Source organism: Canis lupus, chromosome 1, assembly GCF_003254725.2.
Source record: "Canis lupus dingo isolate Sandy chromosome 1, ASM325472v2, whole genome shotgun sequence".
In the NCBI taxonomy this organism is placed as follows: domain Eukaryota; kingdom Metazoa; phylum Chordata; class Mammalia; order Carnivora; family Canidae; genus Canis; species Canis lupus.
In genome coordinates, this window is record NC_064243.1 from 54,882,146 (window position 1) to 54,908,520 (window position 26,375).

At 43.9% G+C, this 26,375-nt stretch overlaps 1 pseudogene; it reads left to right on the plus strand.

The window, feature by feature from the left end:
* Nucleotides 1-1,439: 1,439 nt before the first annotated feature.
* Nucleotides 1,440-1,980, plus strand: LOC112644427 (40S ribosomal protein S8-like; annotated as a pseudogene).
* The last annotated feature ends 24,395 nt before the right edge of the window (nucleotides 1,981-26,375 follow it).

The window sequence follows — 26,375 nt, forward strand, 5'->3', positions numbered from 1 at the left end:
AAAATAATAAAAAAATAAAATATGCCATTACATTGAGGACATTGATGACAAACTGGGGAATGAAGATAATTAAAGGAGCATTTATATTATTAAAATGTGACTAGTCACTGAGAAAATGTGAAATGCTGTAAATCCTACACTCACAGTGAAGAAGAATATTCCCAAACTTGACAGTTCTAAAACTTAGCTGACATTTTCAAAAATTATATATCAGTAACTGAAAAACCATTTTAATTAATTATTCTAGAGTAAAATTATTTAACTCCATAGATACTTTAAAAAGTTCTGATACGAAGAGATGGTATCAAAAACTATACCATTAAACCAACGTTAGGAAAACATGTTGTGAAGATGCGCCAGGCTCTGTGATCCTTCCCAGCGGCCGCATGATGGGGCTCAAACTGGCGACCAGGTACCCATCCTGGGGTCTGTGTTGTTGGTGAAGAGCCCAAACAATATGAAGCTGGGGGTGTGTATACATATGGTTCCTCTTTCCTCTCTCCAGGAGGGGAGAGTCCTTAGAAGTCCTCATGGCTCCTGGGTTTCAAACCCTTCTGGAAGGTAAGCCCAGACCTCAGGAGAGGGGAGTCCATTTATCCAGTAACTTGTAAGGCCTGTCCTTTGTCCCAGGTCCCAGTAAAATTCTTTCAGAAAACTCTAACCATGCAAACATAAAAAAAATACTTTCTCTACAGCCTCCTGCCTCCTGCCTGCTTGCTGGGCATGACTCACCAAAGAACAAGCGGGCAAGCAGCAAGCCGGAATAGCAGAGACAAAGGTCAGGGCCGGGGAGCAGCAGGGATGCACGTTACAGGCCAGGACGGGCCGTCCCGCAGCTCCACCACCTTGCAGTCATTAACGACTTTCTTGACATGTAATTCACACTCTGGACAATCTACCCATGTCAAGTGTACAATTCAATCGTTTTCAGTAGATTCACAGACTTGTGTCACCACCGCCACAATTTTTTTTTGAAAGAGAACCTTTTATTCCTTTTTTTTTTTTTTTTTTTTTTACACATCATCAACATTTATTGAATCACAGATCAGGAAGGGATGTTGAAGATATCTATTCACCTTAATCTGCAAGTTAGTAACTTTTATCACTTACCCAAGAACCCACAAAACTCCCATTTTAGCACCCTTTCCATTACACAGTGATTCTCAAACTTTAGTATGCCCAACAACCAATCCAGTGATTATTAAAAAGACAGATTTCCTAGCCTCATCTGCAAAGATCATGCTCTAGTAAGATGGGCTAGGGCCAGGACTCACGTTTTTTTAACAAGCACTTTAGGTTATTTTGAAGTGGTCAGAGCTTCAGACCATAATAAGAAAATCACCAAAAAAAAAAAAAAAAAAGAGAGAGAGAGAATGCAGTAAGAATATGTAGCCTTGTACACTTAGCACATCATCTGAAATTTTCCATCTGTACTCCCACATTGGGACCTCCAGAAAACAGCTACTCACTGCTACTTGAGGCTAGACGTGGGGAACTTCTCCTGGGGCTCAGAGTGTTGTACACGCAAAACCAGGATTATCGATGTTGTCTATAATGCATCCAACAATGAACTGGTCCGCACCAAGACCCTGGTGAAGAACTGTATCGTGCTCATGACAGCACGCCGTACCGACAGTGGTACGAGTCCCACTATGCACTGCCCCGGACGCAAGAAGGGGGCCAAGCTGACGCCTGAGGAGGAAGAGATTTTAAATAAAAAATGATCAAAGAAAATCCAGAAGAAGTATGATGAAAGGAAAAAGAATGCCAAAATCAGCAGTCTTCTGGAGGAGCAGTTCCAACAGGGCAAGCTTCTTGCATGCATCGCTTCGAGACCAGGCCAGGGCGGCCGGGCAGATGGCTGTGTGCTAGAGGGCAAGGAGCTGGAGTTCTATCTGAGGAAAATCAAAGCCCGGAAAGGCAAATAAATCTTCTGTCTTCGGTCATTTAATAAAGGTGTTTATTGTTAAAAAAAAAACAAAACAAATTTATTGTTAAATAAAAAAATATTTTATATCCAAGATTCCCCATATCTTAAAGGAGATGTATGATGCAGATCTGTTGGAAGAAGAAGTTATCATCAGCTGTTTTTTTTTTTTTTTTTTAAACACAGCTAGCTACTGATTTACAAACTGGAAACAACAGGGTGGCTGAGCTTGTAGTCTAGTTATTGAACATGAGTGGAAAAAAATGGCACCATTACTTCACTTCAAAGATAAGATTCCAAGGAGGAATAGGAGACAAAAGAAAAAAAAATCAGAAGAATTTTCCCAGCTAAGGGAAAACGTCCCCAGTGTTTGGAGAGGCATGAGAGAAAGAAGCAGTCAACATCACCATTGCACCCACCCTTGGCTTTCGCCCCAGAAAGGAAAGCTTCAGAAACATCCCGATGACTTTCCCAAAGACATGGGGTGTCACCTTAAGGCGACCAGGTCTTGGGAAAGCGGTTGTGTGACTTTGAAGACTCCCACTCAGGCCAGGAGAAGGAACCTCTACAAAAAATTAAGAGTCAAGCCTGGATTAGCATTCCTCAGGAGGGACTCGAGATTAGGGCGCAGTCAACCCAGACAGATAATGGTGCTCCCAAGGAATACAAACATTATAAGCCGTATCTGTGATATCTTTTATAATCTTCATCCAATGGTTTGTGGTGTACTCTGGGAAATTCGTTGTTTTTTTGTTTTGTTTTGTTTTTTAAGTTTGTTTCTTAGAGCACCTGATATCACAAGATACAGAAAATTCAACAGTGTCCACTCAGCCCAGTTGGGTGGCCAGTTTTTTAGCCTTTGCTTTTTCCATGGTGGCGATGCGAGCCACCCACTTCGGACCTGGGACGTGGCCTCCCCAGTGGCGGTGGATCTCCTTATATCTGTCATTGTCATTGGTCCTGAGGGCTTCCACCGCTTAGCCAGGCCTCCCTTGTCTTCCGAGTTCACCTGTGTGAAGGCAACCGTGGGGAGGTCCTCCTGTGGACCAGACACCCCAGCCTGGCTTCCCCTTGAGAGTGCAGTGGGGAACCCCATTTTACGACACAGGGCAGGTAGGAGGACAGCCCGCTCAGTGGGATCCACGTCATGTGCGATCACTACCAGCAGGGCCTTCTTGTTTTCCACCAAGGTGGTGACAGTGGATAGCTCGAAGGACAAGGAGCCTCTTAGTGGTGACATCCCCTTTGCCCACAGCTTTCTTCTCAGCCCCAGCCAATGACCTCTGCGTCTTCTCTTTCTTTGCCTCTGGTCTGCATCTGTGGTCCGGCGGAACCAGGTGAGTCACTGTGTGGTGGTCCAAGGCCTGGGCAAACTGGTTAATCGTGGGAGGCACTTTCGAACCTTTAAAGAGAATAGGCCTTTGCCACAGCAGCCGGATGTAGTGGGGCCATTTGACAAGGCAGGTGAGGTCCCTTTGGGCTGGATGTCCTGTCCGATGCCAACATTTTTCTCACACAGGGGATTGACAACCTTCTTGGCCTCCTGCTTTTTCACAACAGCAGGGGCTGGGGCCACCTTCTTCCCCTTTGCCTTCTTCCTTTCTGCGTCCTGGCTTGCTGGAGGAGAGAAACCACAATCAATTTTGAAAGATTACCATCACCCAAAAAGACACCCTGTCCCCATTAGCAGTCCCTCCTCACCCCCTCCCCAGACAACCGCTCCCTGTCTCTATAGAACTGCAGGTCCTGGACATTTCTTATAGATGGAGTTATATAATACGTTATAATCTATCGCCTCTTGTGACTGGCCTCTTTCACTGAGCACCAGGTTTTCACGGTTCCTCCGTGTAAAGGTGTAGCAGGTGTCAGTACCTTGTTTCTTTTTATTGCCAAATAATATTCTGATTAGATATACTGTATTTGAGGTATCAGTAAGCTGGTGAAGATTGGGTGTTTCCACTTTTTGCTGTTATGAATGATGCGGCTGAGAGCATTCCTGTGCAAGTTTTTGTGTGAATATAGGTTTTTTTTTCTTTTCTTGGGTGCATAAGTGGGAGTGGGATTTCTGGGTCCTGTGATGACCATGTTTAGTTAGTACTTTGAGGAATTGCTAAACTGCATTCCACAGCAGGTGCACCATTTTGCATCCGCACCAGCTATGGACGAGGCTTCCAGTTTCTGCACAGCCTCACCAGTGCTTGTTATTAGCTCTTTTTTTGAATACAGCCATTCTGATGGGTGTGAAGTGGTACCACATTGTGGTTTTGATTTGCATTTGGAGTATATTTTATGTGCACTTGAGAAAAATGTGTGTTTTGCTGTTGTTAGGTGGAGTGTCCTACAAGATGGTTATTAGGTCTAATTATTTAATAGTGTTGCCCAAGTTTTCTATTTCCTTACGGATCTCATTCTTAGTTGTTTTATCCTTTATTGGGAATGGAGGTATTGAAATCTCCAACTATTGTCGAATTAACTCTTTCTTCCTTTAAATCTGTTATTTTATTTTATTTTTTTTTTTGCTGCTTCATTTTGGAACTGTTTTTAGGTGCAATTCTCATTGTCATGTCTTCCTGATTGGAGACCTTTTTATCATCAAATGTCCCTTTTGTCCTTAGCAATTTTGTTTTATTTATTTATTTATTTTTAAAGATTTTATTGATTTATTTATGAGAGACACACAGAGAGAGGCAGAGACACAGGCAGAGGGAGAAGCAGGCTCCCTGCAAGGAGTCTGATGTGGGACTCAATCCCAGGACCTTGGGATCACAGCCCAAGCCAAAGGCAGATGCTCAACCACTGAGTCACTGAGGTGTGCCTGTTTTGTTTTGTTTTAAAGCCATTTTGCCTGATGTTTGTATAGCCATTCTGGCTCTTATGGTGGCTGTTTGCATGCTGGTGTTCCTTTCAACTTGCTTGCATCTTACAATCTAAATAAATTTGTCTCCTGTAGGTAGCAATAGGTGGATTTTTTGATGTTTTCTGGATGCTGGGAAAGATTGTCAAGTGATTGATCTTTCAGATTGTCAAGCGACTGATCATTCACATTCTCTCCAAAAGCTGTAAAATTATGGTAAAAGACCAAGAAAAAAAATACAGTCTGGTAACCTCTACCTTTTGACTATATTGTTTGATGCATTCACATTTAGTGTTACTATTGAAATAGTTTAGATTTATGTTGGCAGCTTTAATTTTTGTTTAGTATATGTCTCATATCTTTTTTCTCCTTTCCTTAACTGCTTTCTTTTGCAATAAGTGTTTTCTAGTGTAACATTTTTAACTCCTTACTTTTTCACTATATTTTCCCAATCTTATTGAGGATAATGTAATTTTAAGGTGTGCAGCATAATGGTTTGACGTATCTACATATTGTGAGGTGGTCACAGCAGGTTCAGCTAACAACCATCTTCTCCCATAGATACAATAAAGGAAAAGAACAAAGACTTCTCCCTATGATGAGAACTCTTCTGTTTTACTCTCCACAACTTTCCTGTGTGTCCTCACCGTATTTTTAAAGTGCTCTCTTAGTGGTTGCTCTAGGGCTCATGGTGTACTTCTTAACTGATCGTAAGGATGGAAACGTTTCTCCTAGAGAACTCTATTTCCTCTCCTCTTATTTTTGTGCTATTATTGTTACACTTATTACCTCTCTACCTGTTACAAACACAAGAACGATCTGTTACAATTCTTGCTTATATAATTTGGGACCTTTTGAAGTACCTGAAACTATAAAGTGAGGGAGGGAGGTAGGAGGAGAGGCAGGGGAAGGAAGGGAAATCAGGAAAGTGAACTGTGCCTCACCCTGAGCTTTTTCTAGAGGATGTTGGTGACCTCCCACCTCACAGCTCTTCAGAGAACACAGCCCACCTTTCTCTGTTTCTGCTGGCCAGCAGCGAACCCCGAGGGCATCCCTTTCTTTGGCCAGCTCACCTGTTTCAGGGCGGACCTGGATGTGGTAGTGTCGGAAGTGACTCGGAGCACCCCTGGGTTGGTCTTGCACCTTGCTGAAGTGGCCACATGCGGAGCTGCTGAGGTTCCTGCGGACCGGGTGACTCCAGTTGGATCCCAGTAGGGTTTAGGGAACGACCGTTCACAGTGGTCCGTGATCTCCCAGGAGACTGTGACAGCATACTGGGGACAGTCCCAAGGATGACACCCAGGCCTGTGGAGGCTGGCCCTTGTGGCTCCCTACACTTCGGCACTTATTCCCACGGAAACAATAGATGTCAGTCTGTCTACCTAAGGGTGATGTTCTGACATGTAATTCCTTCAAAACCGGAGCTTGACTTCTTTTCTTTGCTTGTACTCTGCGCCAAGGGAGAGGGCTTTGGTCTATAGTCAAGATAAATCAGAGTAAATGAACATTTTAATGGTTTCACTGACCCATCCATTGCCTTGAGACCAAATAATAATAATTTTTAAAAAATACTTACTTGAGAGAGGGAGAGAGAGCGAGAGAGCGAGAGAGAGCGCATAAGTGGTGAGAGGGGCAGAGGGAGAGGGAGAAGCAGACTCCCCAGTGAGTGGGGATGGATCCCAGGACCCCAGGATCATACTTGAGCTGAAGGTGGATGCTTAACTGACAGCCCCCCCAGGCTCCCCAAAACCAAATAATTATTTAGTGAAATTTATATATTTCCTAGAAAGTGACCAAAAGATTCTGAATGTGAAGTGCTAAGTCTACATAGGTGTTGAAATAAGCCTCAGGAAAAATAACTGGCCAAGTTTTGCCCATGAAAATATGTGTTTTAGGTGAAATAGCAAATCAACATAATGAATGTGAGGGAATGCTGGTGGGAGGTGGAAGTGGTCCCGTTTGGAAGAAGGAATCCTGGCTCACAGAATAACGGGGTCCGGGACCTGCTGGGCCTCCAGCTCTCAGCGTGCCTACTTCTCTGGACCCTGCCTCTCCCGTCAACTGAGGGTGCTGGTCCCTCGGCTGCGTGTCTCCATCCTGGGAGGTAAAGTCCAGGGCGTTCAGGGTGTCCTGTGGGCTGTGGACGGGACCAGAGCCCCATTTGTCCTTCCTGTAACATATAACCAAGCTGTAAAGATTTAAAACTAAGAATTCTCCCTTGCTTCTTTGGGGGAAGCCACTGCACAAAATGCACCCACCCTAACCTTCTAGAGCTTTCAGGGCAGTTTCTGAGGTGCACCTGAATCCAGCCTCGGCTGAGGCAGTGGTCGGCCTGCTGCCTACGGGGTGTGACCACCTGCGAGGGAAAACACTGCTGGTAAAGAGGACCAGTGGGACTCCGCGATCAACTGGACATGTTGATGCTCGAGACAGGTGGCTGGGTGCTCCTCGGGGCAGGGGAGGTGGGGACAGGTGTCATCGTGCTCGAAGTCAGAGTGGTAACTAAAAGTATTTAATGTGTTGAGAGCACAACCCACGCAAAAACAAACAAACAAACAAACAAACAAACAAAAAACCAAAAAAACAAAACAAAAACAACAACAAAGAAAACCCCCAAAAACAACAACAACAAAAACCCTGCCTAGAACTACTTGTTTTTCTATTCATATTTAGGTATTTAACTAACTCGGTCTACATGATGTGCCCAGTGATGGCAACAAGCAAAATTACGCCATTTACTGAGCTTGCGTGTTCAAGTCATACCCCTGGGAGAGCAGGGGCTGTCTAACTAGAGCTATTCTCATTTCTTTTTTTTTTTTTTTTTAAATCCTAATTGCCATGGATGTATAAAAACATTTGGCAGCATATGCCCTAAGAAGCAGCAGAGAAACTTGAAATGTTTTTCCCAGGGACCATATACATTGAGGGCTCAAAAAACCTAGAAATAGTGTTTAACTGACCAACTTTATAAGAACAAAAGTAAGTATTCAGTTGACCCATTGTGGGCAAGGAAAGGTGGAGAGAAGAGGAGAAGAGGGGCAGAGATGAGGCCTAGAGCAGGTGCAGGAGGAAGGCAGAGCATGGTGAGGAGCGCAGGGCAGTGGCAGGAGGGGACCTGGACACTGCGTGGTGAGTCAGGGGCTTCCCAGGTGAGCCGCTTGGTGCTCTGTGCTGCTGGCCTCAGGGCCACTCTTACCTGGTGGGCCGAGGGATTACATGCCCAGGTGGAGCCAGCATGCGCCGTCCTTGCGGGTAGCTGCAGACACAGTACCGTCATCTCCCCAGGGACTTGGTCCAGGACACCAAGTCCAGCAGGTTCTCTCCAGCCCTGAGAACCCTGGACTCTGGAGGTGGGTGGGGGGGCATACATGGGTATGCTTAACAGGCTGTTTTGGCAGGTGGCGTCTGCTCCCGAACCCAAGTGATCCTCAGAAACTGAGTCGATGAAGATCTTCAGAATTCTCAGGGGTTTACCTGTGCATTGAAAAAGGAGTCGTGCATCTTCAGTCCTGGGAGATGCATTAATACCTCACTATTACTGACAGCCTGTGTGTGAGACCAAACACGCAGCCTTCCCCAGGTCTCACTGCCTGGACTCCTGCTGCTTGCCCACCAAGTGTGGCATCAGATGCAGCATCTGTCCTCGGTTTTAGCCATGGTGACATGATGACTGCACACGTCTCTTCATAGAGCCTCCCTCCTCCCTAACCATGTGGGCTCTAGAAAGCACTAGAAATATAGGCCACCTAAGAAGAATGCATATCAGAGTAGGAAAGTTTGCAGAATATTATCTTGCTATTTCTTTCCAGAGTAGCTGAATTTTCCACTGTGGTTTGGCCTCTGTGGTTTCAGAAGTGCTGTGTGCGCTGCGCGTGTGCGATTATGTAATAGCCGCCCTGCTGCCCAGGGCCCTGTCCTCGGTCGGCCGCGCTCTGGGAGGTGAGCCCTGCTCACATGGGTGCTCTCACTGCCTGAGTGTCCTCTCTACATGAAAGCATCGGAAGCTGCAACACGGAAAATGTATTTACAAATGTAGGTTAAGTAATCTTAATGAGCATCCAGATTTTTAACTTTTTTCTTCAGTGATTTAGGACTTCTCATTAATCCAGGATCCTCACGCTCAATGTCAATTATTGTCCAATGCTGCAGGGCTGTAGGGAAAGCACTACGTCGGAGTGTGGCCACTTCCAGCTATTACTTTGTTGGTGGCCTCTGGAGTCACCCTAAAAGGCTGTAGAGAATGGTGGGACCAGCAGAGGGGGCAGCCTGGGTCCTTGAGTGGCTGTGTGGAGCAGATGCACCTCCCCCTGAAATTCTCCTGGGTTAAGTCACAGATGTTTTTTGTTTTTGTGAGTGCACTGTGGAGCAGCAGGGGGTGAGGGGAGGGGAGGGGCTGAGGGAGAGAGAGTCCCAAGCAGGCTCTAGCCCACTGCAGAGTCTGATGCAGGGCTCAATCCCACCACCCTGAAATCAGGACCTGAGCTGAAATCAAAAGTTGGTCTCTAGATGGACTGAGCCACCCAGGTGCTCCAAGCCACAGAGGTTTTGAAGTTGACTCTTCCAGCAACTATTATAACCTACACCCCAGCTAACATAAATTTTCATTTTATGAGAATCGTAAAATGTGTGTACCCATGTATTCCTTAAAAGTTACATTCATTCATTCGTGCTTTCAGTACCATGAGACACCTGTCCTGTGCTAGGTATTTTATAAAAATAAATCCCTCTATGAAGTTTTCTTGTTTGCTTTACTCCTAAAGGTGTTGGATAGAAAGAAATTCCAATATTCGTGAGGGTCGATCAAATATAAGTTTTCCTGAATTGCTTGAAGAGGTAAAAATACCACATTGGCAGGAAATAATAAAAATAAGATGGAGGGTGGTCAGGGATGGCAATAACTACCTGTGAAATATTACATTTTTGTGTTCCTTTTCCCACATCACTGAGACTAGTTCCTGCTCACCCAAAATGATAATCATACTAAGAACCCAAGTGGGACTTTTTCTTTTGTCGTAACAAAATTAATTTACTTTAAAAACTGTAATGCAGGTCAAAGAGATGTATTGGAAAGTCATAGCAAACACTGTAGTAAAGTGGGCAGCATTAGAACAACATCAGAAGCATTTCACCAGATAGAACCCTATTTGCACTAACATACAAACTGTGTGTGATTAACTGTAACAGGTTTGCCAGGCTTGCTCATACAGAATGTACACAAAGCCACATACCTATGCCAGAAAGGACACAGGAATACCTAAATAAATAGATACATCATGTGTTTGGATAAGAAGATTCGGAGAAGGACAAACATCATATGGTCTCATTCATTTGGGGAATATAAAAAATAGTGAAAGGGAATAAAGGGGAAAGGAGAAAAAATGAGTGGGAAATATCAGAAAGGGAGACAGAACATGAGAGACCCCTAACTCTGGGAAACGAACTAGGGGTGGTAGAAGGGGAGGTGGGTGGGGGGGTGGGGGTGACTGCATGACGGGCACTGAGGTGGGCACTTGATGGGATGAGCACTGGGTGTTATTCTATATGTTGGCAAATTGAACACCAATTAAAAAAATTTTATAAAAAAAAGAAGATTCAGTGAGGTAAATGTATCAGTTCTCTAAAAATCTCTTAACTCTCTGTAATCTCTTTCAATTCTCATAGTGCTTTAAAAACATAGACCTTGACAAACTAACCCCAAATTCATGTAGTAGGGAATATGTGGACACATGGTCGCTGCCTGTGTCCTGGCGTGTTTCCTTTGTAACTCTTACCACCATGTATATTACTTGGGCTTTTCTGTCCATTTCCCTCCTAAGTAAACACAATGGCAGGGGGTAAAGGATATATTTGTATCTCCAGCATGGTCCAGTGCCTGGCTCATAATAGGCATTCGATAAATAGTTTTGGAAAAAGAAACTAAGATAAATTTGGAAGGTTATATTGTATGCTTAAGAAATGTAGGAAAGGGATGTGAGGGCGATCTGGCTGTGACATCTGTCACCCCATTGATCGCCAGTGTTGATTTGGCTGATCTGGCTGGCTAGGCGGATGTCCCCTTCCTCCCTCACTGCTCCATGTGCATCCCTCCTGCAACTGTGTGCTCAGTTGAAGAGGACGACCATCCCCAATAAAGGAGGACCGTTTTTTGGTCAAGGGTATACGAGTAGCTGCACTCCCCTGCTATAATATAACCTTCAAACAAGCTCTCAAGAAATGTAGGAAGATGGTGTGAGAAGTGCTGGTTAGGAGTTGGTTAGGGTCATGGAGTTGGTTAGGATTATGTTGGTTAGGGTCACAGATTTGATTAGGGTCATGGAGTAAGTTAGGATCATGGAGTTGGTTAGGGTCATGGATTTGGTTAGGGTCATGGAGTTGGTTAGGGTCATGAGTTGGTTAGGGTCACAGATTTGATTAGAGTCACAGATTTGGTTAGGGTCATGGGCTTGATTAGGTTCATGGATTTGGTTAGGGTCATGGACTTGGTTAGGGTCATGGATTTGTGAATTTTCAGTAATTAGTGTTGTTATATTGTCCTCGTGTGTTTTCAAAAGGAAAAGAAAATCTCCTAAGTTAAAAATGAAATGGTCCTTATGACCTAGGCTGTGTTAATTCTGTACAGAATGACTGGCATCAGATGTGAGGAAAGGGATGATTTAGTGAGTGTGGACAGAGAGAGTGCCAGTGAAAACCCCTAACTTCTGGCTCAAAGACTGGGAAATGGGACACTCAGTGCTCATATAGGGGGTGACTGTCTCCAACTTTGCTTCTCTTGGACTCCAGCCTCTTTGCAATACCAGTGGAGGCCCACAGCTGTCTCATCTATGAAGGAGGAGGGAGGACTCTTTCCTCTGATGAGAAGAAATGAGGTTCCCAGAGAGTAGAATAAACCTGTATGAAATTTTTTTTTTCTATCTCTACTCCTGCAGCTTGGCCCTGGGTGTAAGCACAGTCAGAGGGAGTGAGGAGTGATGTGGGTGGTGAAAACTAGAGCTGTCTGGCAGGAGGACTGGAAAGGAAACCAGGGAGCCAGAAAATACTGGGAGATTGCAGAGAGGGGCCCAGAAAATGACCCCACAACATTGTTTATGAGTCTTGGGCACCCCTGAGCTCTGCATGCATGGATCTGACCCTATACATCATACCCTAGACATCGAGTGCTGATCTCTGAGAGAAGCCACCACCCTACCCCAAGACTGGCCACTGGGTGTCATATGCATTTGAAAGATGTGACTAGCACTGCAAAGTCTTTGAAAACTGACCTGGCTTTGGAAACACAAACCATGAAAGGCAGATGGGGGTTTGGAGCTGAAGTTCAACAAATTGAACAAAAACAAAACAAAACAAAAAAAACAAAAAAAAAAAAGAAGCAATATCCAGAAGATTATACTATTTAAGTATCCTGGATACAATCCAAACTTGCACTGCAGACAAAGCCATTAAAATCTTAACTTGTGCAGGAAAGATGATCAACAGTTGCACATACTGAGATGGTGCAGGTGATGGAATTATTAGACTAAGACTTTAAAGTAGCTATTGTAATAACACTCCTTGAGATGAATTGAGAGATAGAAATTATCAGCAAAGAAAGAGAAGACACCAAGAACTAAGTTGAAATTAGAATTGAGGGCAGCCCTGGTGGCCTAGCAGTTTAGCGCCACCTTCGGCCCAGGGTTTGATCCTGGAGACCTGGGATCGGGTCCCATGTTGGGCTCCCTGCATGAAGCCTGCTTCTCCCTCTGCCTGTGTCTCTGCCTCTCTCTCTCTGTGTGTCTGTCATAAATAAATAAATAAAATCTTTAAAAAAAAAGAAATTAGAATTGAAAAGTTAAAAGAAATGAATAAAAGACTCATTGGGTGGGTTCAGTAGCAGAGCAAAGGTGACATAGGAATGAATCAGTGAACTTGAAGACTGATCAGCAAAACCAGCTAATTTCAACAACAGAAAGAGAAGAGACTGAAAAAAAAATGAACAGAATTATGGAACTTTGGAATCATACCCAAAAGGCTAATATTTATAATTTTAATACCAGACAGAGATGAGAGTGTGTACAGAAAAAGTATTTGCTTCTGCGTAGCAAAGGAAACCATCAACAAAATGAAAAGGCAACATACTGAATGGGAGAAAACATTTGCAAACCACATTTATCTGATAAAGCGATATATAAAAAATACAGAAGAACTTTTACAACTCAATAGCAAAAAGAAAACCCCAAACAATTCATCTAAAAAATGGGCAGAGAAGCTGAATAGGTATTTTCTCAAAGAAGATGTATACAGATGGCCGGCAGGTACATGAAAACATGCTCATCATCACTAATTGTCAGGGAAATGCAAATCACAATCACAGTGATATCACTTCTTATCTACTAGGATGGCTAGAATAAAGAAGTTAAATAATAACAAAATGTTGATGAGGATATGGAGAAATGGGAACTCTCATACACCACTGGTAGGAATGCAAAATTGTGCAGTTGCATTGGAAGACAGGCTGGCAGTTATTCAAATGATCAAAGACAGAGTTATCATATGATCAGGCAATTCCACTCCTTGGTATACACCCATGAGAAGTGAAAACATGTTTACACAACAACATAAACATGGATATTCATAGCAGCATTATTCATGATAACCAAAGGTGGAAACAACCCAAATGGCTAATCATGGATGAATGGATAAATAAATGTGATCTATCCATACAATGGAATATTATTTGGTCACAAAAAAGGAATGAAATCCTGATACATGCTGTAACTTGGATGAAATTTTAAAACATAAGCTAAGTGTAAAAGCCATTCACAAAGTCCACGTGCTATATGATTCCATTCATATGAAAGTCCAGCACAGGTAAATCTGTATAAAGAGAAAGTAAAGTAGTGATTGCTTCTTGGGGGTGGTGTGGCTGGGGGTGGGCCGGGGATAAGCGGTTGAAAGCTTAAGGGCATGGAATTTCTTTTTCTTTTCAAGGTGGTGAAAATATTCTAAAATTGACTGGTGATGGATGCACACATTTATAAATATCCTAAACCTACTGAATTGTATACTTTAAAGAGATGAATTCTGGGACGCCTGAATGACTCAGTGGTTGAGTGTCTGCCTTCAGCTCAGGGCGTGATCCTGGAGTTCCGCGATCGAGTCTTGCATCAGGCTCCCTGCAGGAAGCCTGCTTCTCCTTCTGCCTATGTCTCTGTCCTTCTCTCCCTGTCTCACATGAATAAATAAATAAAACCTTAAAAAAAGAGAGATGAATTGTATGATATGTGAATTATTTTCAATAAAATTGTTTTTTAAAAAAGATTTTATTTATTTATTCATGAGAGACACAGAGAGAGGCAGAGACACAGGCAGAGGGAGAAGCAGGCTCCATGCATGGAGCCTGACTGTGGGACTCGATTCCAGGACTCCGGGGCCACGCCCTGAGCCAAAGGCAGACGCTCAACCACAGAGCCACCCAGGCGCCCCTAACGCTGTTAAAAAACAAAAAAGAAGAAGCATGGAAAGAGATAGACTCTGTAAACACAAATCAAAAGAAAGCTAGAGTGGCTGTATCAGAGCTGGATAAAATAGACCACAGAGTAAAGATAATCACCAGAGATAAAGACTGACATAACATTATGAATGTCAATTCACCAAGACACTAATGACAGAACTTCAAAACATACAAAACAAAAACTGGGAAGAAAAAAACTGAAACAATTAAAAGACAATTGTACAGTAGTAGTTGGAAATTTCAACATTCCTGTCTCAGTAATTGATAGAATTAACAAATAGACTAACTAGTAAGGATATAGAAGAACCAAACAACATCATCATTCAATAAGATCTAATTGACATTTGTAAAATACTCCACCCAACAATAGCAGAATAAGCATTCTTTTCAAGTACACAAGGAATAGTCACATAAATAAACCATATCTTATATTATTAGAAAAAAAGCTCTTAATTTAATGGAACTGAAATGAATATGTTTCTGGCCATAATGATATTAAATTAGAACTTTTTAAAAAAATATTTTATTAAAAAAATATTTTATTTACTTATGAGAGAGAGAGAGAGAGAGAGAGAGAGGCAGAGACAAAGAGGAAGAAGGAGGTTCCATGCAGGGAGCCTGATGTGGGACTTGATCCCAGGACTCCAGGCAGACACTAAACCACTGAGCCACCCAGGATCCCCTAAATTAGAACTTAATAAAAGAAATATTATTACAAGGTAATATTCTTGGGGTTTCACAAGAAACTCTAAGCTCTCAGAAATTAAACAGTACATTTCTATAGTCCATGAATAAAGAGAGAATCCTGAGAGATGTTATAAAATATTTTGAGCTGAATGAAAATGAAAATACAATATAACAAAAACATATGGATGCTTAGAAAGCAGCCATAAAAGCAGTACTTAGAAGGAAACTTACAGCCTTCAGAGCTGATATAAAAAAGAAAGGGGGGGGGGAAGAAAGGGCTTGGGATGCCTGGGTGGCTCAGCGGTTAAGTGTCTGCCTTCAGCTCAGGTCGTGATCCCGGGGTCCTAGGAAGTCCCACATCGGGCTCCCTGAGGGAAGCCTGTTTCTTCCTCTGCCTATGTCTCTGCCTCTCTCTGTGTCTCTCATGAATAAATAAATAAAATCTTTAAAACGTAACTAAATAAAAATAAAAAAGGTCTCAAATCAGTAATCCAAACTTCTACCTTAAGAGGCTATAAGGAGAGAAAATAAATGAAAAGATGATGAAAGTCAAAATCAATGAAATTGAAAACAGAATCAAAGAAACCAAAAGTTTATCTTGAAAATATCAATACAAAAAAAAGAAAGTATCAATACAATTCATTAAGCTCTAGCCAGAAAAAAGGAGACACAAATTGTTAATATAATGAATAAAATATAGGATGTCATTGTAGACCTTACATACATTAAAAGAATAATAAAGGAATATCACAAACAATGCTATACACATAAAATTGACGACTTAGATAAATGGAAAAAATTCTTAAAAGACACAAACATCAAAATTCACTCAGGGAGGAATTACATGACTTGAATGATCCCAAGTCTGTTAGAGAAAATAAATTTGTAGCTAAAAACCTTTCAAAGGAAGGAAATTCTATATCCAGATGGTTTTATATTCTTGTCTGTCCTATGGATTTCAAACTCCAGAACCGGATGCAGAGGAAATGGACTTATAGACGGTGTATGTACATAGTCTACTGGTTTTATTTCTCAGTTTGATCACCTCAAAAATGGGGATAACCGGACCTATTTCATCAGTTCATGTATATGAATAATATATGTTGATAATATATGTTATTGAGATAATATATGTTCAAAGTCTGTTATTTCTTATGTGAGACTCTTAGATGATTTTCTGCTTTCATTATGTAATATATGTATTTTTTATTTTAGAAAAAAATGGTTTTAGTAAACTTTTATTTCTGTGTACTTCTTCCCCAAAGACAAATGACACACATATTATGCATTGTGTATATGAGATGAGGGTGTTTCTGAAATTCCTGTGGAAATTCTCTTTGTTTCTAGAAATATTCTGGTTCATTAACCTTTCTAGTAGAGAAAGGAAAGGAATCTATGTTTCTCTCTTTCTTCCTTCTTTTTTTTCCTTTTCTTTTCTTTCTGACACAGTGAAGATATTTAATGTCCCCACTGAACATTTGTCCAAAGAGAGAAGAGAATTATATTTAGGTAGCAACATTGGTCCATTTCTGCAGAGTGGGACTTGTTTAAAGGGGCAAAAACACCCTCCCCTTTCTGAGGGAGTTACCTGGCCAGTATCCAGACTCCAGCTGTGGGCAGGGTACCTCCCTTGCTCCTCCTCCTTGAAACCATGTGAACCATGCCCGGGGTTGGGTGGGTAGGGAGGGGCAGCAGTTTGGGTTGGGCTATGGGGACAGCAAAATAGTCCCACTTTCAACATGAGGTTGGAGGCAAGCAAATGACATTGGACACGGATGAACATTGCATGTTATTAGAACAGTGGGACAGCAGGACCATCTGGCTGGACTCCATCTCTTGCTGCTGTGAAACATGTCTCAGAGCAATCAGTCCATCTCAGACTTTGCTCAGGATGGTGAGGTAGCCTTGAAAACCTCTACTTTTGCCAATTTTTTGAGACAGTTCTAGAAAGGAAGAGGAAAGTCAATGACTCAGAATTAAGACCTGTTTCCCTGCCCTCCCCCACCTGGCATTTACCTAGAACACTTTTTTTTTTTTTTTCTGTTAACTCTTTTAAAGTGAAAAAATTGAGACATGCATTTCACAAATCCTAGTTAATAGATTTCTTGCCTTAAAATTTTGGATAGTTTTTATCAAAACTACAGTAATCATTCTTTGGGTTTTAATTAAATTTAATTAATAAATTTAATAAAATTAAAAGTAACTATTCTATAAATCAAGTTGGTTCTCCTGCTTAGTGCCCATGTGTCCAGACAGAGAAGGGCAGAATGGATTTGGTGGGTAAACAGAGGGTCCATTGGCTTTCCTCTCTGGAAAAAGAACCTCACCCATTGATCAAAAAAGCAGTTGAATTATAATTTCTTCTTTAAAGTACCTGGACACTCAGGTAGTTTGATTCAGGTCCAAGAGAGAAACAAGACACCTTCCCTCCGTCCTGGGCCTGCCCCCAGGGATGGGTGGCAGGTGGGCTTCCTTCAGCACTTCTCCGGTGTTCCATGGCCTCATTCTTCATCGTGCGGCTGTCCAGGCATATGATTTTCCTAGTGACTTCCAGAGATTCCTGCCTTTTCTGTGTCTCCTCACTGTGTTATGGGGAAGGAGCATGGCCTATATAAAGGACAGATTTTGAACCGAAATCTAGTTCTGATGCTGACTAGATATATCAGGGCCCTGTTACATAACCTCTCTCCAATCTGGGTTTCTGCATCTGTAAGACAGAGACAGCAGCTACTTTGCATAAAGCTTCTGAGCATTAAACAGAAAAGTGGCATCCAGGACTCAGCAGGCCCTCTGTATTAATTCACTGTCCTCTTCCTTACCCCTGTGGCTTCCAATGTGTCTCAGATTTCTAGGGGAACCAGGTCTTGCTAAGACCTACTGTTCCTAAGCAACACATGTGGATATTAACAATGACCTGTGGGATCACCAGTATGAAGCCAGGTCTCCAGATGTTCCACCTTCCAGATACAGGATGTGGGTGTGGAAATAGACCCACGTGTCATAAGTACTCTATTTATTAAGTGCGTAAGGTGGACCTGGGTTCTGGTCCCAGTTTCATGGCTTCCTGGCTCTGAAACCTCTAGCACATTTCATCTCTGCTCTCACTTCCTCTTTCTTGATCCATCGCATTTCCTCATAGGTGTGTGGGAGGTAGATAATCCAGGCAGAGTGCTTGGCACACAGTAGGGTCTCATGCACGTTAGCTAGAATTGTGAATACAATCTTTGTGATGCCACTTAGGAAATAGAACCCACTCCCTGAGCAAAGGCAAGCAACACCTTCCCTACTAGGATATCAGAAGAGATGACACTTTTTGATTCCCAGGGGAAATTCATCATTTTATGGTTGAATTTAAAGTAGGTTTTAGGAATAGCTTTTTCTAGGAACCAATGATGAAATCAAGATCTAGATTTGGAGCCTGGAGAAGTGATCTTATCTCTAAATAAAAACCTGAATATAATTGCTCCTAATAGCAATTCAGTGTTTAATACATAATTTGTGTCGCTGAGATGCTGATAACAAAACATTTAAGGAAGAGACAACCGCTTCATATAGACCATATTTCCATTTAGAGAGACAGCCCCGGTTTCAGCCTCTGGCCAACCTGGGACATGGTCTAGCTTGCTCTCATCAGGCGATTCTGCACACCTTCCCTGCTCCACTCAGCCGTGACCTTGGTGTGCCACCTCCTTGGCCTAGTTAGGGCTCTTCTGGATTTCACCCAGCCCCAAGGATGAGGAAATGGACACATTCTTAAAATGTGAGTTTCTTATATGAAGGAGATCAGTGTTTTGGCCACAGCCCCCAGAGTCACACAAGTGTTTAGTGTTAAATGCCAACCACTGGACATCTGCTTCCTGCTACCATGTAGGAAATCTCAGAAGAGAATAACTCTCATCCTGGCTATAAGAAAACTCCAGGTCAGAGCACCTGGGTGGCTTAGCCAGTGGAGCATCTGCCTTTAGCTCAGGTCATGATCTCAGGGTCCCGGGATCAAGCCCTGCATTGGGCTCCCTGCTCACTGGGAGTCTGCTTCTTCCTCTCCCTCTGCCCCTCCCCCAGCTCACGCTCTCGCTCTCTCTCTCAAATAAATAAATAAATAAATAAATAAATAAATAAATAAAATCTTTAAAAAAAGAGAGAGAACTCCAGGTCACCCACCAACTCACAGCTTTTCTTGAGACTTTCAAAGAGCTTCATCTGCAAGACAACTACATGGGCTGAATTCCAAAGAAAGGAAAGCCCCATTGAAAGGAGTTGGGACACATGAACTAGGCCAAACCTGGCATAGAAAGGAGAAAGTGGTGGCTGCCATACTGTAGGTAAGGACAAAGCAGCGAGTTTTAAAGAATCCTTATGGACCAAACCTGGGCCAGCAGGTCAGGTTCAAATAGCAGGAGGCCTAGGATGCAGGAAAGTTTGTACTTGTTTGCAGGCTCTTTTCTATGGGTCTGCCCAAGAGAGTCTGGGGGTGGGGCAGAGGCTTTGAAAGAGGCCCCCCACCCAGTGGCACAGGCTTGTATGAGGTCATCATGCGGCTAGAACATCGTGGCTCTTGTGAAATAAACAGACACAAACTCCCCATCATCCTTTTCTGCCAGTGAGCAAAAGCCTTGAACTATGGAGAGAAGGACAATCATGCTTCTCATCCCAGGACAAACCCCAAAACCCAGAGCAGCAGAGAAACCGACAGGGAATGCTGTCCCTCCCGAGACCAACCACAAATACAAGGCTGAGATTGGCTTCCATGGGAAAGAGGAGCAGGAATGCTTATGAGACCCTCCTCCCAAGGCCCAGATTCACAGGGTTTGCCTAACAGCATCAGGAAATCCCTACTTCCACCACCAGGAGCTGCGTAGGGCTAACAAGCAAGAGTTGCCTATTTCTGAGGGAGGCGCCTAGCAGGAGAGGGATCCTGAGTGGCAGGAGCTTCTGAGCTCCCCAGGCAAGGCTGCGAGTGGGGGTTGGAGCAGGGACCCAGGGAAACCCTCCAGCACCCCAGCCCTGTGCGCAAGGCAGCCCATCTCTGCAGGGTTCTGGAGCCTGTGGTGCTTTGAAGGTAATGATTTAAACCAAAGTGAAACTCAAACCCAGTTCAACATCTAACTGATCAACAACTATCTTGCCCCACACATACCCCCCCCACACACAAAATGAGTTGTTTTTTTTAATGAGCATAGAAACCACTTCCTTCAGTCTCCACTATTTATACATGATTTTCAGCAGCCGATCAAAAGTTGATATTTAAAAAAGCAAAGCAAAGAAAAACAAAAACAAAAACAACTAATTAGCAACAGATAAAGCAATCACCAGAACTGGAACTGGAAGTGACCCAGGTGCTGGTGCTCTAAGACAGGGATTTACGGTGTAACCGTAATGAATGCTGAATTATCTAGAAGGAGAGGTAGATAGCAATGAACAGAGAGAGCATTTTCACTGAAAGGTAGAATCAGTAAGAAAGTGACAAATAGGTGCCACAAATAGAAACTGATAAAGACACAAGGAATTCCTTTGGCAGGTGTCTCAGTGGACTACTCTCAGTTTGAGAAAGAGGGATGAACTTGAAGACAGAACAACAGAATCATAAAAAGTGATACACAGAATACAAGAGTGACAACAGCAAACAAGGTATCTGAGAGTCATTGGACAATGTAAAGTGATCTAACATACATGTAACTGATGTCCAGAATAAAAGAGAAAGAATACAACATAAAAACTAAAGAGATCACGGCCAAGAATTTTTCAAAAATAATGCAAGACAACAAACCTCAGAGCCATGAAGTTCAGAGAACCTTAACAGTATATGTATAAAAATCCCAGAACAAAACAGAACAACAACAAAAAAACCCAAAACCAAAGCCAACTAACCAACCAAACAAAAAAACCAACCCAAGTAAAATAAAAACTCACCTATCATGCCGTAATAAAACTGTTAAAAACCGAGAGAGAGAGAGAGAGACAGAGAGAGAGAATATAGAATGCATCCAGAAGGTAGGGGTGCCTGGCTGGCTCATTTGGTAGTGTGGGACTCTTGATCTTGGAGTCATGGGTTTGAGCCCCACGTTGGTCATGGAGCTTACTTTTAAAAAATCAACTTGATTTAACAAAACTTAAAAATTTAAAAAAGAGAATGCATCCAGAGGGGGAAAAGCTATTGGATATAGATAGGATAGATTTCTCATCAGATACTATGCAATCTAGAGGATAATGAGGTGATGCCTTTAAATACTGAAAGGAAAAAAATCCATTAACCCAGAATTCTATATCCAGTAAAAGTATTTTTCAAATTGAAGGCAAAAAATGAAAGCTTTTCAGACAAAACCTGAGATTACTCATTGTCAACAGGCCCATGTGGTACAAGAAGTGTGGAAGGAAGTTCTCTGAGTTGTAGGAAAATTGCATCAGATAAAAATTTGGATCTACACAAAGAACTAGGAAGCACCAGAAATAGTAAAAATAAAATAGATATTAAAAATGGTTCTCTGGGGGATTCCTGGGTGGCATGGCGGTTTAGTGCCTGCCTTTGGCCCAGGGCGCAAGCCTGGAGACCCGGGATGGAGTCCCGCATCGGGCTCCCAGTGCATGGAGCCTGATTCTCCCTCTGCCTGGGTCTCTGCCTCTCTCTCTGTGACTATCATAAAAAAAATAATAATAATAAAAAATGGTTCTCTGATCATTATTTTTTTAAAAAAGATTATTGACTAAAGCAAAAATAGCAAATGGATTTTCTAATGTCTGGAGATGCAGGATACATGGAAATAATTACAGCGGGATGGGAGGGAGAAGCTGGAAGTGTAATGTAAATGTCAACTACTAAAGTATGAGAATATTTTGAAATTTTTGGCTTAAAGTAGTAATTTTAGATCAGTTGGTAATATCAACAATGAACATTGTTATACCTGGAAAGGTTTAAGCAGGGCAAGGGTCATTTGAGACTCAGAGTTGAGGGGAAAAAAGACTTTTTATCATTTAATTCAGTGATTCTTGGGGACGCCTGGGTGGCTCAGTGGTTGAATGTCTGTCTTTGGCTCAGGATGTGATCCCAGGGTCCAGGGATCAAATCCCATATCAGGCTCCCCTCAGGGAGCCTGCTTCTCCCTCTGCCTATGTCTCTGTCTCTCTGTGTCTCTCATGAATAAATAAAATCTTTTTAAAAATTCAGTGGTTCTCAAATCTAGCTAATGTGAGAACTTCTTGAGTGTTCCTTAAAAAGTTGAACTTTCTGGGTGCCATGCCTGAGAAGTGTGATGCCCACACCTGTCTTAGATGTGCCTAAGACATGGCACCTGTGGATGCGTGTCCTGCAGCTGTGTGTGTGGTCATCCTCCGGGCAGTTCTCCCAGTTGACTCAGGGATGGCCAGTGGCAAGTGAGTGAACAGGAGTCAGGAGCCTGGATGGACACCAAGAAAACCTGCCCGGTTAACAAGAGGCTGCCTCCCTAGGGGGTCTGTATGGAGAACTGTGAATCACCAGGAACAACTGGATATTCTTGATAATCCAGAGGCCTTCCTCTCCAGGAACCAGGGACCCATAGAAACTGTGGGTCATGGGCAGCCAAACACACCAGCCTCGGTGTGGGCCTCTGTGTGGTTTATAGCAGAAGCCTCTGGGGGCACCGCATGATCACACTGCCCATTCTCCTCTGGACATAGGCCACAGACGAGTAGCATCCCTCCAGGAACCCACGTGGCTTGGGGTCACGTGTGTGGCATATTCCGTTGGCTAGACAAGGTGGTCAAGCACTCCTGAGTCAACCATGGCTGTGGTCTAGAGGTGAAGATGGAGGAGATATAACCCTTAGTATTGGGCCAAGTCACCAAGAACAGGGGTCAGAAGATGGACAGGAAATGTGGGAGGGGGCACGGTAGTGCTAGAAGCCCTGGATGGAGATGGGCTCCTTGGCAAGTGTGTGTGTGTGGCAGGGTGCGTGGGCAGGATAGTGCTGCTTGGAAACCGGAGTGGGTGGCCCCTTCCCGGATTCAGCGGCTTCCCTTTGGGGAACAGCAAGGAGAGGATTTTCTCTCTTCCACTGGGGGGTGGGAGGTGGGGTTAGGCTCTGCCAAATAATCAAAATAATAGAAAGCCCAGCATCTCCTTAATGAGGTGTGTCTTTCCTCCAGGTGGCAGGAAGAGGGGCAGCCACCCCACTTCTGTGGCTGGGTTTTTTTTTTTCCTTCTTTTCTTGTTCCTCCATACCCACTTCCTCCATTTTGGGGGTTCTTGTATGTAAAGCACTGACCAACACAGTGTTTCTGCCAACCTTATACCCGAATGAGTAATTTTCATACCAGCTTTCTGAAGACTTGGTTCCCAAAAGTCAGCAACAGTGGCCAGGAGCCATGGTTCCATTGTTGGCTGGAGGCCTCTCTGGTCTTGACAAGTTGGATCACCGTAACACTCAGACATGGGCCATCCACCTCCTCAGGTGGCCACGGCATGACCTATCTGCTCTTCCGCCTTGTAGCTCTTCAATTTGTACCACCCATGGCATGTCCACGCATCCCCGTGAGGGGCTGTGTCCCCCTACTTCAAGCCAGAGGAGATGGAAGCCCGGTCAATGAGCAGTTGAGTCAAGATTCAGATACTCATCTGATCCCAAGGGTTGTTACATTCCATGGCATCGTGTTCCAGTCGAGACCTGAGAACCGATCCGTGGCACTCATGCCTCCAGTGTCCCGCGTATAATTAACCTCCACATCCTAGGCCTGTACTCTTTAATATTTTAACTGAGAGGGCCTTCCAACATTACAAGGAAGTCAAAAGTAATATAGCCCAGGGTGAGAGTCCATTCATTTCCCTGAAATGTATTTGTCTGACGGCCAGAGGCATCTTCGTGTGTTCTGTCAAACTAAGACTATCATCTATCTATCTATCTATCTATCTATCTATCTATCTATCTATCTATCATCTATTTATTTTAAAGATTTTATTTATTTATTCATGAGACACAGAGAGAGGCAGAGACACAGGTAGAGGGAGAAGCAGGCTCATGCAGGGAGCCCGATGTGGGACTCGATCTTGGGATTGTGGGATCACACCCTGAGCTAAAGGCAGATGCTCAACCGCTGAGCCATCCAGGCGTCCCCCAAGACCCTCTATTTAACAAGATGTTTGTAGCATCTCCACGGCCTCCGGTGAAGTGGTAAACAGGCAGCGCAGTCCAGAACAAGGAGAAGTTGGAAAGGAAGTTGCCTGGCCCCACTGAGGTTCGTGTAAATGTCCCATATAAAGGCTGCCTACCTTTTTTTCTCTTTCAACTTAAAACCTCTTCCCCTTTTGAGATGACAAATCACAAAATCTGGCTTGCCCCAGATTGTGGTGATCTACCCCTATCTATGCATCAACCAGGGGCTGACATAGGAGATCAGGTCTGAAGATTGTTGCAGAAAAGAGATAAGCTTTTATAAAACCCACACTCTAATGAACTTTCCATGTCCATCACCATTTCATTCCTTCATTCCCTTGGCAAGTATTTCTGGGGCACCTACCCTTGGCTGGGCCCCTGTTCTAGATGACTGGGAGTCAGCAGTGAGCAAAACAGAGCTTCTCTGCTGGAGTTCACACACTTGTGACCACAAGCAAGCCAACATGGCAGGCAGGGGAAAATAAAGCAAGGTAGGAGCCAGAAATGGGGTCGGAGCTGGGAAGTTACTGTAAATCGTGGTCAGGGAAGCTCCAGCATCCACTGGTCACCGGGCACAGAGAGGGGTCAGTCCTGTGGTTGTCTGGCATGGACATTCTTGGTACGGAATCAGTGAGGATAAAGTACTTGAAGTGGGATGTGCTGAGCCAACTTAAGCAAAGGCCTGGTGGCCAGGGTGACCGGTGTCAACAAAGTGGGGAAGAGGTGGGAACATGGAGGGGGACAGCAGGTTCCATGCAGGCCCTGTAGGGCATAGGCAAGATGCAGGGTTTTATTCTGATATCTTTGGGGTGCCCTTGAAGAATTTGAATGAAATGCAGACATGATTGGAATGATTTTAAAATTCTACTTTTCCGTTGGGTGGAGAACAGACCTCAGAAGACAGGGGTCGGGCAGGAGACCAGCTGGGCGAGGAACGTGGGTAGGCCGCTGGATTTGGGGTACAGGATGTGCATTCAATTCGGAAGGGAGATCTAGGAGGATTTGCTGCTGGGTCTGAGGGATGACTGGGCAGTTAGTGGCCTGAGGGCCTGGGAGGGTGTGTTGCTGAACTGAGCAGGACTGTGCAGAGGTAAGTCTGGGAAGGAGGAGTTGAGGGTGAGGCAGGATGGACATGAGATCCTTCTGAGCTGGAAGCTTGATGTCCGGGGTTCCAGAGAGGGATTGTACTGGGGGTACAGTATGAAGGGTGTGGTTGGTGGAATAGTGTCTCCTCAAATTCACGTCCACCTGGAGCCTCAGAATGTGATTTTATTTGGAAATAGTGTCTTTGCAGATTGAATGAGTTATGGGTCTTGAGATGGAATAGTCTTGGCTGGAGGGTGGGACGCCCAGCTCACCCTCAAGCCGTGTCCTTATAAGAGGAGAGGGCATGAAGCGACACAGAGATGGCAGTGTGGTCAGGGTGGCAGAGACAGGGGTGTGTCTGCAAGCTCCGGATGCCACGCTGCAGGCGGCCACGGGGAACCAGGAGAGAGGCATGGCACGTTCCATCTGTTGGGGCCTCAGAAGGAACCAGCCCTGATTTAGGGCTTCGGGGCTCCCAACCTGTGAAAGAATAAATTTCTGTTCTCTTAAGCCACCAAGTGGTGGTGCTTTGTTGAGAGACCTCTGTGGGAAATGGACGAGGAGTCTCAGGGCTCAGACAGTGTGCAAAGTGTTGGTCTGGATGAAGCTGTACTACGGGACCTGAGCACAGGGCACCTTGACGCCAGGGGCAGAGGAGGTGAGGGGCCCAGGCAGGTGCCTGACACGTCCTGTTTGTCATCATTCCAGTAGAATTTAGAAAGAGTAGCCAGTGGGAAACAACAGGTGGGAACAGGGGGTAGGTTTGTGTGGTGCCTCTACCCTGCCTGCTGTGGGAAGGGAGCTTTGTGCCAGGACAGTCACCCCTGAATGTCCTTGCAGCCCAGTGCCCACTACCAGAAATCAGCCTAATGATATCTTCACCGGCTTGGGAGGGGTGTTGCATATTTTAAAATTCAAACTTTTTTTTTTTTTTTTAAGATTTTATTTATTTGAGACAGTAAGAGAGAGCATGAGTGGGGGCATGGGGTGGGGGTGCAGGGAGGGAGAGGGAGGAGCAGACTCCCCACTGAACAGGGAGCCCAATGCAGGGCTCAATCCCAGGACCGTGAGATCATGACCTGAGCCAAAGGCAGATGTGTCACTGACTGAGCCACCTATTAAAATGCACCTTTATTGAGATCTAATTTACATACAACAAATGCGTTCATTTTCAAGGTTCTTTCAATGAGTTTTAACAGAGTTATACCA